This window comes from Lycium barbarum, chromosome 4, assembly GCF_019175385.1.
Source record: "Lycium barbarum isolate Lr01 chromosome 4, ASM1917538v2, whole genome shotgun sequence".
NCBI lineage: Eukaryota > Viridiplantae > Streptophyta > Magnoliopsida > Solanales > Solanaceae > Lycium > Lycium barbarum.
Window position 1 is genome coordinate 135,167,871 of NC_083340.1, and position 15,978 is coordinate 135,183,848.

The 15,978-nt window shown below is 33.5% G+C and overlaps 1 long non-coding RNA gene and 1 pseudogene across 1 annotated transcript; both read left to right on the forward strand.

The window, feature by feature from the left end:
• The first annotated feature begins 4,587 nt into the window (after positions 1–4,587).
• Positions 4,588–7,490, forward strand: LOC132638643 (uncharacterized). The gene is made up of 2 exons (XR_009581839.1): positions 4,588–4,713; positions 7,016–7,490. It is a non-coding gene; the product is annotated as an uncharacterized LOC132638643 (long non-coding RNA).
• A 4,508-nt stretch (positions 7,491–11,998) lies between these two features.
• On the forward strand, positions 11,999–13,597 carry LOC132637839 (pentatricopeptide repeat-containing protein At2g20710, mitochondrial-like; annotated as a pseudogene).
• Positions 13,598–15,978: the final 2,381 nt, after the last annotated feature.

A 15,978-nucleotide genomic window follows, 5' to 3' on the forward strand; every position in this document is an offset into this window, starting at 1 on the left:
TACACTTCTAGTATTTTTTGTGCAATTTTTAAAAAAATAAGTATTTATATTTTTACTATAATTATTAGCTTTTATTAATACTGGCGTTCATTATCCTGTTGCGGTCACTATTGTTATTATCTTTATTTTATTACTGTTACTAATACTACTATTATTATTATTATTATTATTATTATTATTATTATTATTATTATTATTATTATTATTATTATTATTATTATTATTATTATTATTATTATTATTATTATGATCATCATCATCATCATCATCATCATCATCATCATCATCATCATCATCATTATTATTATTATTACTGTTATTTTGTCATCGGCATTATTATAATTCGTGTTATAATCATTTCAGCATTTTTACCACCATATGCACACACATCGCATTTATTTTCCCGCTGTTAAATAATACCTTTTATTCACTGTCGAACTTTAAAAAATATTTTGCTCGACTATTACAATCTCATAAAATTTTATTATCTGAGCACTAATAATTACATATTTTATATTAGGTAATATTTTAGTCCGTATTAATTCAGTCCATAATTAAATCCTAAATCATTTGGGCTAAAAGCCTAATTCGTTTCAACTTAGACCATTGTAGTTAATCCATTATTTCACCCAACTCAGCAGCCCACATTTAATACCCAGTCCATATTTTTTCATCCGCCCAGCCCATTACCCATTAAATCCGACCCGACCCAACTTATTAAACAAATGAAACCTTTAGGTTTCTTTTTCATCTTCAGCCGCCTCCCTTCTCTCTCTCCCCGCCTCTCTCTCCTTCCTCTCCATTTCCGGCTAAAGGCCGCTTTCCCTTTAGCCCTGAACAGTTTGACCTTCCCCTTTCCGTGTAAAAGTCGTCTGTTTGTGACCCCCAACAGACTCGTCCTTTTCCATTCTCCTCTCTCTCTCTCCTCACGATAATGGCGAAATCACAGAATGATTTCGCCTCATCCAGGCCATGCATGGCCAAATTTGGGAAGAGAAATTAATGTTTTGTACTTTCCCGTCAGTTTTTTCAACGGTTGAAGGGGGTGAGATTTTGTTTTCTCCTTCTTTCTCTCTGTCTCGATCTGAAACATCATTGATGAGCTTTGTCTACTTGCGACTTCAAATCAGCTTTATCAGTTTCTTTTTTATTTTCGGGTACGGGAATTTTAATTATATTTTGTCCACTCCTTTCTTTTTCTGACCAAAGATTTGAAATACGAACGTTGATTTGGAGTGGAGGGTTTTCACCAAAGATCCCGCCCAAATCGTTGAACTCCAAAAACCCTAATCTTTTCCTATAAATAATCGTTTTTCCAGTCATATGAGGAGGTTTTTTTTAGTGGTGAAATTCCTAAAGAATTAGGTCGTCTTTTTTTTTTTTTTTCCAGTGGCTAAAATTCCCTAAAGAAACACAGTTCTGGTTAGCCACCCGAAATTTCCCCCTAAGAAAATATCAACTTTAGCATTTGCAATTTTTCTAGGATATAAGGTCATTTTTGTTTTCGTTTGCCTCCGGAGTTATTTCGAGTCCGAGTGTACGCGAGTTTGATCTTTGTGGTGTTCGAGTGTAGATCGAAGGCTTAAAATCCAGTTCGCTGCACTCGAAAAAGGTAACAATCCTCTTTTTCCTCATTTATTATGTGCATTGGATTTCTGTTTGTTTCTGTATTTTAAGCTAAAAGTCATAGTTTCTTTCATTTAAAATGATGTTCGGATGCTTTTGTGTTAAGTTAATTTAGTTTATATAGCTGAGCCATGCCTTGTATGTTACCTTGAGTTTAGCGTAGTTAGTTTACTGCTTTGCGTGTTGTTGTTTAAACTAAGTAGTCCAGCATGTCTATAGATGTTAAAATAGTCCAGTTTGTTTAAGTAGGTTAGTTACGTTTTGCTTAGTTTAGTTGTATCAAGAAATAGAATTATGTATGCTGTTTTGGTTGTTTCTTATTCCTCATTGGCTGTTTATGTGGTTGGTCGCGACTAGTTGCTATGCCGATATAGATTCATTGTTTCATTTGTTGAAGAATTGTACTATGTTTAGCCTGATCAGTTTTAATAAAGAGGAATATATATTGCATGATTTGGTTGTTGAAATTGCGAACATAGTTGAAGGAGAAAGACCCCCTGTTTTGCTTAGTAATTGAATTGCCTAACCTGCGTAAATTAGTTTAATCCAATGAAGCGGTACACGATGAGTTTTTATAGTTAAGCATGATTGGGTCTTTGTTTGGCTTAGCCTAGTCAAAGTATATTTCTATATTATCCTAGCCTAAGTTTATCCATGTTTAGCATGCGTCTGTTCCGGAACTGTGTGTGCCCATTGAATTGGATATGAATACTGCTTTACTCTTTTAGTTGAAATATAAGTTTATGCTTGTTGAATGTGTACATAGTGTCATTTGATTTTAAAAAGGGGCAAGGAATTAATTCGTTCATCGTTAAGTAAAATGAGCATTTTTGGCTCTGATAGATCTGTTGGCAGTGAGTCTGCTTAAATTCTTACAGAATCTTAATTGGTGGTGGAATAGTTAGACTTATTTAGCAGTCATTCGGCTTGAACTGTTTTGAATATTTCCTTGTGGTTGAATGTTGTATTGAGGATATGGGTTCTCTGTTTTTTTTTTGTTAATTTGTTATTTGGAGCTTTCATGTAGTTAGAAACCTGCTTGTGCACTTTTGGAACATTTATATCTAGCATCTTGTTAAGTTAACTTCTAATCTGCCGCAATGTGAAATATCTGCTCACTAGCTTTTAAATCGCTTTTTCTTTTACTTGAAGCTTAATTTGTTTCTTTCTGAAATCTGTACCAACAACTAATCATATGGTCTGTTGGTTTGTTTGTTTTCAGTTTGGTCCTTTGATGATGCCTACATAGGGTTCTTTGTGTGTTAAACGACTTAGCATGATTTCTCTTTCCTATTTCTTTTCTTATGTGACTGAATTGCTGTAGTATACCGAGGGCATATACTCATATACACAGAATATATGCAACCCTGTACATTTATCTTAACATGTATATGATGGTATATCTAATGTATATTGAACGTATCATCCTATACAGTTAATTCTACTATTAGGTGTTGATAATTTTGGGGAATTCCTTACTTTATTTACTAAGCCTCTGTTCAAAAAATATTGAATATGACCCTACTTGGCCTACGTTTATTCAGTGATCGCATGGGCTTCGGTTTGTTTCCTTATCATTATCTTATTTGGGTTGAACATTTTTCTCTAAGTGTCCTATTATTGGGCTATATGCCGATTCAATCCGTATACTTGGTTTCTTTATTTAGGCCATAGTCTTTATTATATACTAATCCGTTTCCTTTCATTTTTATGCATGACCTTCGCATACGAGTCCGAGGGATTCGTCTTCCGCATTCGGTGTTGGGTCAAGGCCCAACGAAAATATTATTCCTCCTCTGTCCAGTTCTGTCCGCAGCCAAGCGAATAGAAAAATGAAGTTCTGGGTCAAAGCCCAATAAAAAAAAAAAACAGCAGCAGCAGTCCTTAAAAATGGACTGAGCCCATTTAGCTTATTGGCCCTTCTATTTTTTTTTTTTTTTTGTGCATTTAATTTGTATTGCATGACTAACTCTTTATTTTGTTTTATTTTCTTAATTTAGATGAACCTTAGATGAATTAGTAAGTTTAGTTTTAGTGATGGGTAGTTAGGAAGACTAACAATTAATTCTCCAAGTTTCATTCTAGTTTATTCTACGTTAAAATTATTTATAATACCTATAATATTTATCTTTCTTAGAATAATTGATTTACAAAATAGCATAATTATATATTTAAGCTAAAGGGAATCATTATTTATGCTTACTACCTTAAAATTTCAAAATGCCCTAATATGCAAATATTAATCCCAGTGCATTTCATGAACGTTTTAGATTGATCTGATGATACATATATTTAGCCAAACATAGTTAAATAAAGTTAATAAGAAAGAGAAAGAAAATCCATCACCTTTTGCATTCTATTTATAAAATAGTTTAGATTAAGTAAGCATATCTAACCAATTGAATTTTAAAGCTTCATTTACATTATTTTAAACCTTTTGCATTCTATTTATAACAAGTCTAGATTTCCTACATCACTAGACTCATATAATGTCATTTTATCCCAAGTTTAAACACTACTAAAAAAAGGGGCATTTTCGACCTAAAAATTTCGACCACACTTTTGGTCGAAAAAAAATCGACCACGAGCGATCGAAATTTGAAGAATTTAATTTTTATTTAATTTTTTATAGAATTTCGACCACACCGGGTCGATTTTTTAATGGGAAAATGCATTTCGACCACGTGTGGTCAAAATTAATTTTTATATAAATAATAAATGGGAAAAAAATATTTTATACATAATTAAATTATATATATATATATAAAAAACAATTAATTAAAAAATAAAAATAAAAATGTAATTTCGACTACATGTGGTCGAAATAATTAAGTCAAAGTCAGTCAAATTTGACTTAATTATTTTCGACCACATGTGGTCGAAAATTTCAAACGATTTAGACCAGATCTGGATCTAGTCTCTTTAATTTTCTTTTCATTTTCCCCCTTCTCTTTCACTCTCTTCTCTCTCCCTCTCCTCTCTCTACCATCCCCCACCCGACTGCGCCACCCCCTCCTTAGACGGTCAACGCCACAGCCACCGCGGTTTCCGACCAGAAAGAGTCGCCACCAGACGCCGCCAGCTCAGGTATTTTTTTTTCTTCCTCAATCTCATGAACACAACCCCCAAATTGAACTAGTGCTCAAACTTGTATTTCAATACCATGTTATTAGTTACATTACCTTCTATATTTAGTAGATTTGATAACTTTATTTAGTGTGCAATAGTTGTTTTGGGGTTTATATTATGTTATTTTTTTTTAGGGATTTGAATTGAAATAGAATGAAATATTGAAATTGAATGTTGTTGTTGTTGCTGCTGCATTTGGCATCACTTTGGGGTTTCTGCACTATGTTAATCAATGAATCTTTTAGTTATGGTTTGTTGTTTTGGTTTCTTTTTAGTTATAGTTTGTTGTTTTGGTCTCTTTCTATGTTAATCAACATCCCTTCCTTTCTTTATGTATAGGTTTCACCAGATTCCACTTTATGTTTTCTTTTAAGCTATCTAACTTAATTCTAGGTTTTATTGTCTTCTTTTTGTGTTTTTCTTTTTCTGACACAAGTATTTGTTTGAACCCCAACTGTCCTACAAGCCTGAGATTTCTATCTTTTTTGTATTTGAATATTAGAACTCAAAATCCAACCTTATGTTCTAGTACTTAAATTTGCTTATTTGTTTTTGTTTGTATTCAAATTATTTGATTTTAAGTTTACATTAATTTTCACATCATTTATTTTTATCCAATAAATTAAATTTGAAATGATCTATCAAACTATTTGATCAAAACTATCAAATTGTTAACGAGGCAAATCAAAATACAAACCAAATTCAAACAAAATTAAAATGAAGAGATTGAGAGCTACATTAATTTGGAAGAAGTTAAGCTAATAAATTTCTTAAAAAATACATTAATCTTCACATCATTTTTTAAAAGTTTGCGAGGTTTTTGTTCCTGTAATGTAGAATGCACTTGATGTTTCTTAAATTTTCCTTTCGCTAAGACTAGGTTTATTTGGAGTCATAGTGGTGTGTAATGCTACAATTGATGCTTTTTGAAAAAAGATTAAATTTGATTTACCGAAAGAATGAGATGTTGTAGTTAACACAGGACTTTAAGCCCTGCTTTTTCGAGATCGTTTCTATTATTATCGGCCTACTTTTTCAGGTAGGTAGTCACTCTATTTACTGATGCGCTGTGATGATACTTTTGTTTAATGTAATATGTGATTAAATTATTATTTTTGTGGTTTACTGTTGGACTATATACCTTGAAGGTTCTTATATTAGAATTATTAGTTTAAAGGTGAGATACATAAAAGTGTGCATGTTTGTGCGTGAACTTCAAATGATGCATGTGCTTATGTTCTATTAGACAGACGACAAATTATTTATATATTTTAATCTAGCTGCTAGGATATAATGAATAAGTTACTCTTTTGGTTTAAAGGGAAAAAAAGGGATGTTTGGTAGGGGTAGCTTGCAACAGAGAGAATAGAGGGGTGTTTGGTAGGGGTGGCTATTGTGACACGCTGATTTTCTGTGTTTGCATTGGTGGATCTCTAAGGAAAAATTATATTAGCTCAATTATCCACCTCAATTGCTGAGTTCTTTCTGCGTTTTTATCTTAGAGAACTTCAAGATTACTGAGAAAAATCAGAAAATAGCTATATCTGCACAGAAAAAATTGGAAATTTATTAATGGAATGAATATATCTTCTCAGTCTTTTGGTTCAATAGCTCTGTTATGCTACTTTGTTCGTAATGGAATGGTACAAGTTTTAACTTCTTTTGGGTTCTTATGCATCTGTGTCATCTAATGATCACAAAGTTTTTTACAAAGGGCTGAAGGAAAAGAAGTGGCAGAAACGTTAAACTTGAACAAAGATGCCTAAAGTATTTAAGTGAAATAAAGCATATTAATCATTCATATCTTTGTGCATGTGTTGATGAATTTTACATGGGTGCATGCTAAGTCTTTTACTATAGCTTTAAAAATGCTGAGAATGTAAATGAACTTTACATGAATACATGCTAAGTTTTTTACAGTAGTTTAATAAATGTTAAAGGGGTTGATAGTGATTAAAAGAAGGCTTGATGTATAGCTGGGTTTGACATTAAAATAACTCTACATTGACAGATTATTTTATTCTGTTTTTAGTCAGCAGAAACTAACTGAACAAAGTTGTGCTGGGACCTTTGCTGTTGCCTGCTTTATACACACACACACACACACACACACACACACACACATATATATATATATATATATATATATATATATATATATATATATATATATATATATATGTATCTGCTATGTTTGTATTCTATTGTGATTCATGTTTATTTTACAAAATGAAAGCATTAGTACTTTTTTACCTTGCAGATGTCATGTAACCTTCTATCCAAGTGATAAAGGTTTTGTGAAATCTTCTAAGATGTTAATGGGTTAAAGGATTGGGGTTGGTCTGGATGTCACCTTTATACCCGTCGGCCTTTGAAAGCATAGATGCTGCTGATGATGGCGCAGTTGATCCTAAGGAGTATGAAGCTATGAAGCATCAAGTTGCTCAGCTAACAAGAACACTTAATTCTCGGAGGCTAGGATGTTGGGTATGCAAGCCCAAATTAATAGTTTATGATGGATATGTATATTATCTTTAAGGGTTTGAATGTAGTTTTAGTTCGAATTAGAAGTACTTTTAAGTTTATAATGTTTAAGTGCTTGAATGATGTTTAAGTATTTGAATGTAGTTTATAATGTTTAAGTGTTTGAATGTAGTTTTAATTTTAAGTACTTTGAGGTTGAATTTGATTGTTTATAAGTGTTTGAATGGACAATGTTTAAGTGTTCAAGTGTTTGAATATTGTTTATGGTTGTTGTGTTGCATTGTTGATGAATTGGATGACTGTTTTGGTTGATGAATTAGACTATTTGGGAATTGGCAGGTGGACTGCCAAAAGCAGGCAAATGTTGGAAAAAATATTCCAGATTTTCGACCACAAGTGGTCGAAAATCAGCCCAGATATTTCACAATTTCGACCACATGAGGTCGAAATTGTACCCAGAAAAATTCAATTTCGACCACATGAGGTCGAAATTCTAGGCCCAATTTACAATTTCGACCACATGTGGTCGAAATTGAATTTTTATTTTCTTTTATATTTAAATATAAATAATGTTTTCGACCACACGTAGTCGAAAAAGTTAAATATAATTTAATATAAAAATAATTTTTTCGACCACATGTGGTCGAAAACAATTTTTCCCTTAATTTCGGTGGAATGTGTTTTCGACCACGTGTGGTCGAAAAAAATTTTCGACCAAGCTGTTATCGACCTGCGCGTGTGGTCGAAAAATTGGTCGAAATAAAGGCTTTTTCGACCTCGTGTGGTCGAAATTTTTGGTCGAAAATCGCTATTTTTTTAGTAGTTAAATTGGCTAGGTTTTCTCTTAAAAAGCTTCTATTTATATGCAAATCATTATATTTTGCAAGTCTCATTTCTAAAATAACATTATTATTTAAAGCTTAACAACATTTATAAGTTTTATTTTTTAAGCGGACTACTATGTATTTCTACAAGTTAGTTTAAATAGCATTATTATATTTTCCTTTAAAACCTTAATAACATTTACAACCTATTTTCTTAAGATTTAAGCATTATATTTAATCTAAATTAATTAACCTAAGTTTGGCCGGATAACCGTAGTTAACGGATCCTAGAGGATGCCTAACCTCTTCCCTTTAGGATAATTAGAACCCTTACCTAGAATTAAAATTGAGCAGACTATCAACAGAGGTTTAGTTAGCTTTACCTTAGTTAATAATTAGGTGCCCTAATTCACCTTAAAATCAATTAGGTGGCGACTCCTTAAAAATAAATAAATAGGAATCTCCAATATGTTGTACTCAATTTGGACCCGGTTTAAATGGGGTATAACAGAGACAATTAATATGGAATGCCACTTGTGAGACTTATTTTTCCTACTTTCATTAGGGAAGTCAGTTTTCTCATTTTTATGGAACTTATTTTCTTAAAGAAAATATTTTTCAAAAATTTTGACCAACCGAATATGAGAAAATTGGAAAACATTATTCGGAATTTTTTTTCCTCCCTTCCAAACACACCCTTTATTTGAAATTTATGAAGTTGGAATTGCATTTGATTATACTCTTTGCAAAGGAGAGAAGGGAGCATTATATTTGAATTTATGAAGATGGAGTTGGAAAACATGTTTGGAGCACTTTCCCAAAATTGAAATCCAACTCCAAGTTAATTTTGGAAATTTTATCACCAAAAATAGATTTTGAAATGAAGTGAAAAATTATTCCGGAAATAATTCTCATGCCAAATGGCTCCATAGAATACTTTAGAGTGATCCCACTAAAGGGGTTGGGTCAAGCCAATAGCAAAAAATGATACCAAGGTGCTAAAAATGGAAATCATATGGAAGGGAGTTATCTCGAGAGATCGACAATTTTTTGGAATCGATGTACATAACTAAAGATAGGGCACAATGGAAGAAGAGATCTATATAGGTGATATCAACTAATTATTAGGAATATGTTTTAGTCATGTTGGTACATTTATTTAGCTTCGATGCTCTGCTCGGAGTATTTAGGTCTAATGTTGCAAAGTATTTGAAAAGCAGCCATAATCTGAAGCGCGAACGATTTTGACAGATAGACACTTTTTCGAACTTTAGGATAGTTTCGGGCTAAGTTGCTCGGACTTTTCGCTTTTGGTGCCGCACCCATGTCGACACGACGTGGGTGTGGGATCCATACCCGATCTAGTCAATCAATTTTGGGTACTTTGACCAAAATCAATAGAGAAATTCTAGACAGATTCAATGATTTATGTAATCAAAATAAAAGCTAAGGTGAAATTGAAGAAAATGGAATACCTTGTATATAAAAATTTCTATGTCATTCTTTTTCCTTTTATCTCCTTCCGGGATTCTCCTCAAGTTTTCCACATAATTTAGGTTTTATAACTCTATTTTTCATATTTAAATTATTTTCAGCCGAATCCCAGCACCCGTATCCATACTTGGATCCGTATGGCCGAATTTGAAAAATTAGATCACGAAAAATCCGACGTCTAGATCCGCACCCATATTGGACACCCGCACCCGAGTCCGAGCAACTTAGGCTTCAGGTTCTCGCAGAATTTGAAACTAAAACCCCTTGTTTTGCTTCTTGGAATGAAGCAACAATGGAACAGGTCTTACACGAGATACCATCTTTAAATGCGGCTCACCATATTAAATCTCCAACAAAACACAAACAATACAAAGCAAAGAGTACCCAACAATCCAAAGCCTTAAAGGCATTTCTGGTTCCTCTATTGTACTCGAGAATAGAACCAAAATTGCAACATTAATGATGTATATCTAGAGGTTAAAATCATGACGGGCTTTGAGTAGGCCCAGTTACTTTGCCTTCATCGACATGCTGTGCTGCTGCCTTTTGCGCTAACATGGACAGTTCATGCATCATCAATCCACTTTCTGTTGCTGGCTCTTCGGAAAACCTGAATAGCCTCTCATAGGTTGTTTGAGTGACGATAAATTGCAGCTTTGCTCATCTAAGCTTCAATAAAGAAAGGTAACTTTTCATTTGACTTAATGAATTTCGTAGTTGTATTCTCTGCTGGAGATCGTACTCCTCAGCCTGAAGTTTGCTTGCTTTTTCTTTCATGTTTGGGAAATGAAGAAGTAGAACACGTGCAAAAATCATGAAGTGGCAATTTTTCAATTACTTTATCGCATTTTTAAGTTGTGGCTATTTCTCAATTACTTTACAAATGCTGGTTATAATCTAACAACAGCAGTAAAAGTGTCTATCCGTTATAATCATCCTGAGCGATAATCACAATCTCTATTTATTTTGTAGGTTTTAATTCTATAACTTCTTCAAAAGCAATATAAAAAAGGAGGGGGGGTTCTGTCATGTTGGGCGAGTTCGATTATGAGATGTTATTTGACCCATCTTGACCCAAACAAACTTTGGGCGTCATAGATTATGACCTGTTTATTAAATTAACCCTTTTTAACCCCCCCCCCCCCCCGAGTTTGACCCAACTTGCTCATTTGGCCACCTCTCCGTCTTGCATATGTTAGTCTCTCCATCTTGGGTTAGTTTGTTTTTCCCCTGGAAATTCCTTACTAATCTTTGTCCCTGGAGTGAAGATATCTTTAAGACGAACTACTTTTGTCTAAGCTAAACCAACATAATTCCACAAGATCTGCACAGGTATACTCTATCAGAAAACCCAGGATAATATTTAATATGTTGGGAAGAAACAAGCAATAACCAAATTGCACGACAAGGGAACAGCGGAAGAAATACCCAAGTCAAAACTTCCCACACTACTTGAACCAAGAGAAGACAATAAACACTAGCACAGATAGAAATCCGGGCAGCAGCTATACCAACAATAAAATAGCAAAGCAAGCAAAAATAAATCGAATGGAAGAGACACCAAATTTACGTGGTAAAACCCCTTCAAGGTGAAGAGGAAACATCCACGGGACCTCCGGCCCACAAAAGCGCCGCTATAATCAACAAGAGCTACAACAATGTTCTCCAAATGACTACAACAACAAAGCCAAGCACAGAGCAACAATACATAAAAGATAGCACCAAAACTAACGAAGAAAAGAGAGAAATCACCCCAAAAAACGAGCTATTGTTTGTACTCGAAAACTGGAGCTACAGACCACAAAATCCGATCTCACCGTTGAAATCGAAGAACCAGATGTTGAGAACCCCCAGGTCAAATTTCAGCACGATCCAACGGTTAACGAATCGGGAAACGCAATTTAAAGCAGACTGCTGTAGCAGAAAATTTCTGGACGAAAATCTGCTTTCTCTCTCACGTTTTTCTCTCTATATGGCTGCTATGAATTCACTCTTGTGTTGTCAAAATAAGACCTGAATTGATCCTATATATAGAGGAAATTTTGGGCAAAATTGGCCTGGTCCAAATTGGATAACATAATAAACTGGCTTAGTTTTAATACTATTGTCCAGTTTACTCTTGTTAGGCATAAATTCATCCCGCAGTCAGCTGAAGAGAAGAAAAGACCCCAAAGTTCTAGATCTGCTGTTTTGTACTTCTAGTGAAGTGAACTAAAATTAGTCCAATAACATTGAATGTTTACTTCATGATCATTGAGTCATTAGATATAATATATAAACTGAAATTACTCTTTTAACGAGCTAAAAAGATACTGTTTAACCCCAAAGAAACTACTTTACTGGTGGAGCTACGTTTTGGAAAGAATATATGAAAGAAAGAACTGTTGATAAAAGCAACGAACTGCATGTAGTTACATCGTAATAGCAATGGTGCCTTGGAAATGAAAGATTTGAGGTTTGAAATTTGTTCTATGACACTAATGCAAGGACATCCTTAATAATCTGAAGCAAATGATATCAGTAACATAAAATAATAGGTTAAAAGGGAAAACTTAATTCAAGGTGCAATGCAGGAGTGAACGACTGGAGTTGACTCAACCATGGCTGCACATAACATTAAGTGCCAATTGGTCTAGTTTCCAGCATTTTTTTTCTCGTTGTCCTCTTTGTTTTAGTATTGTGTCAAGATTCAGTTTCCTGCTTCTTATTTTTGTTTCAGATTTATGAATGGATTAACGACTCCAAACGTCTTTATCTATCACCTGGATGTGTTTCAGTCCGACTGGATCTGATATCAAAGGCCCACGGTCTGGAAGCAGCAGAGAAGTATTTCACTAGCATTCCAGATAAGCTGAGAGCTTCTTGTGTATATGGCGCTCTTTTGAACTGCTATGCTGATGCAAAATCATTGAGAAAAGCAGAAGGGACAATGCAAAAGATGAAGAATCTGGGGGATGCTAATGTACTGAAATACAATATTATGATGAACCTTTATGTTCAAATGGGAGACCTTGAGAAACTGCACTCGTTAGTGCAAGAGATGGAAGATAAGATAATTTCTGGAAATGCATTCACCTATGCTATCCGGTTAAATGCCTATGCATCTGTTCCCGTTATTAAGGAGATGGAGAAGATTTTGATGAAGGTGGAAGAAGATCCCCTGCTGATTGAATAGAATAGTTATGTAATCGCTGTCAAGGGCTACATGAAAGCTGGTGATGTGGAAAAAGCTTCAGAGGTATTGAAGAAATGCGAGCACCTAAGTAAGGGGAAAAATGCAAGGCTTGCTAATGAATTCATGCTTTCCCTCTATGCTAGTATGGGAAAGAAAAATGATGTGTTTCGTATATGGAGTAAAATAAAGAATAATGGCAAGGTCTACAGTTCAAGTTATCATTCCATGTTAAGTGGACTGGAAAAGTTAGATGATATTGATAGTGTAGAGAAGATAGTTGCCGAGTGGGAAGAAAATCATGTATATTTTGACACCAGAGTTCTGAATTTTCTCATAGCAATTTACTGCAGAAAGAGTCATTTGGATAAGGCTGAATCCATTATAGAAAGACTCTATCAGAGTGGTAAGAGGCCAAACTATAGGACATGGGATCATCTGGCACTAGGATATTGTTCAAACGATCAGATGGAGATGGCAGTTGAAACATTGAAGAAAGCAATCTTGGCAAGTGTGCCACAGTGGAAGCCACTCATTCGCAGTTGGGCTTCCTGAGTTAATTACTTGCATATGAATGGAGAGGTTGAAAGAGAGGAAGAGATTAAAAGATTGCTCGAGGAGCGAGGCATCTTTGCAGAAGGGTATGAAAAGCTGGAAAACTACATTAGAAATGGAAAATATGGGTCCGAAGAATTCGATGAAACGGAAGAACAACTTGAAGAGACTGGATGATTGTTGTGGGAACATTTCTAGGGTACTGGATGAAGATTATTTGTGTTAGAAGTGTTGATGTTAGAATGTTAGATTGGAATACTAGAACTATTACGTTCTTAAAGATGATATTGTTCATATTGGACAAATACCTTATGATATTGGTTGATACCTATAAATAGGCGTGTCTTGTATTTATCAAATTATCAATTAATCAGTATTCAGTACTATAAGTTCTCCCTTTGATTGTTCTAAATTAAGATTCCCTGGGAAATATTGCTTTCTTTAGATGGTTAAGTTTATGAGGTGGAAAACATTTTTAGTTAATTGTTTTTTTATTTGTTCTTGCATTTTTTCTACTAGTTTTGTGTTCTCCAACACAGGTTGAGGAAAGGGATCATACAAGAACTGGGAAAATACAAATCTGATGGTTTTGGTAGCAATCCAAGGGGTTGCTGACACCTGAAGCAGCTCCATTGGCCCATACATGAAACCTTGAGCTACCACTTTAGCTATTCAGGCCCAGAACTTTACCAGGTAAAACCTCAGGTTAGCAACATGGAAGCCCTGTTTCTTAAAAGGAAATGTAGAATTGCTTCTCTTTTCATTTGCATTTAATTTGAATTTTGAATTTAAAATGTTTGACAGTTGAAGTGAAGGCTGGATATGGCTTGTTTATACTTCAGTTAGTATAAACTTTTTCACTTAAAACCATTTTCCCTGTTCTAATCCCTGCATTTTCCAACTCTAAATTAGAAGCGTTACAATCTTTCTTCTCTTCTTTGAATAAATAACTGCTTGAGACATGATGTAGGTAGGTGGAATTTTCTTGGTATCTATATAATTATATAAAGCCGGGACATATATCCGGTGACGTGATACTCTCCAAAGCCAAGATTGCTATTTATCTAATTTTCAAGATTTTTGCATTAGTTTCCTTAATTTCCAATTTTTACAAATCTAAAGTGACTATTCGGCTTCACTGATGTGACTGTTGGTTATCCTAATAAAGTGACTTTTAGGTTGTCTAGCCACCTTTTCAAACCACATTAATTATTATGGTAATTTGTTATTCTCTTAACTCTTAAATGGTTATACCCCTCCCTAAAAAAACTTTCGAACGCCAAAAACGTTTGGCTTTTCACTTTCCTCTCTTCTGACCTTTACTTTCCTCTCTTCTGACCTTTTCTTCTCCTTTTTACAGATTCAGAATTTAAATTTTATAGAGTTTAATTTTAAAATTTTTAGTATTAAACTATATTTTAAAATTACGAGTTCATAACTACTATTTAATAAAATTTAATAATTGTTCATAACTAGTATTTAATAAAATTTAATAATTATTTACACATAAATTTATATTTCACATGAAAAGTTAGGGATTTAATTGAACCTTAGTTACTATGCTAGATACGCCGGGCTTTCTTCTTTTCTCTCAATTCACTCCAATTTTGTCCTTTTTTGGGCCTTTTTCTATTTTCTCCTCATTTATTTGCCATGTTAAAATGCTGAACAAATATTTCTTTAAATGACACTAAAGTGTAGTGAAACCATATACTCCTATTTAAGTGTTTCTTGGGATCCGTCTGACCACATTTTCTTTCCTCATCTGCTTCTAAATTTTCTTTATCTTCTCTTTGAGTTTTTGGAGGTAATGTTTTTCTTAAGGAATAATATGATGGAGGTAATATTTGTTGGATGAATTTTGTTTGGGTGGAATCTGCATTGCTTAAAATTTTACTAAGGAAAAGAGTTACACACTCCCAAATACAATTCCTTTTGAGAGACTAAATTTAGCAAAGTGTACAAAATGGTACAGGAATAGTATTTGCAGAAAGAAACATATTTTGAATTTCAGATCAAATTAGAAGCAGAAAGAACAAGAGATTTACTTTATGATTCGAGAGGAGACCGGTTTGAAAGCACGATTTACCTACAAGGGCAAGAAAAAAAAAATTGGTGCTATCATTGTTTCATTCTGCTTTCTTTTTTAATTATTTGTTCTTCTTCAGGTTTCGTTTTTTTAATTATAAAAATAGGATAAACTATGGGAAAAGAAAATTTTAACTATTTTTTTTTTATCTCTCATTTTGTCTAAATATCCAGCAATTTCGATTTTCCCCTCTTCTCTTATTAAAAGCATTAACATAGTAATAATCGGCAAATTAAACTAAATCAAAACAAGCTTATACCGTCACTGACAAATTATATAATTAGTTAACTAAAAGAGGTATAATAATGTGAGCTCTGACATTGTTTTAGTAATTAACATTTTATTTCTTTTCTCACATTCTTGATTAGCTCTTAGTTTATGCACAATGATATTTGTTGAATTCACTGTTTTCGCGAAATTGACTATATGAAGAGGTCGAAGTTAATCTCAAAAATTGTTTATTCTTGTGATTTAGTCAATTTTATTAATAATTTTAGTGTCTATATAGTAGATGAAAATGTTATGTCTATATTGACTAAATTTATAAAAAGACCAATTGAAAATTTGATTAAATTTTTTACTTACCGCGCGAAACACGGTAAAAA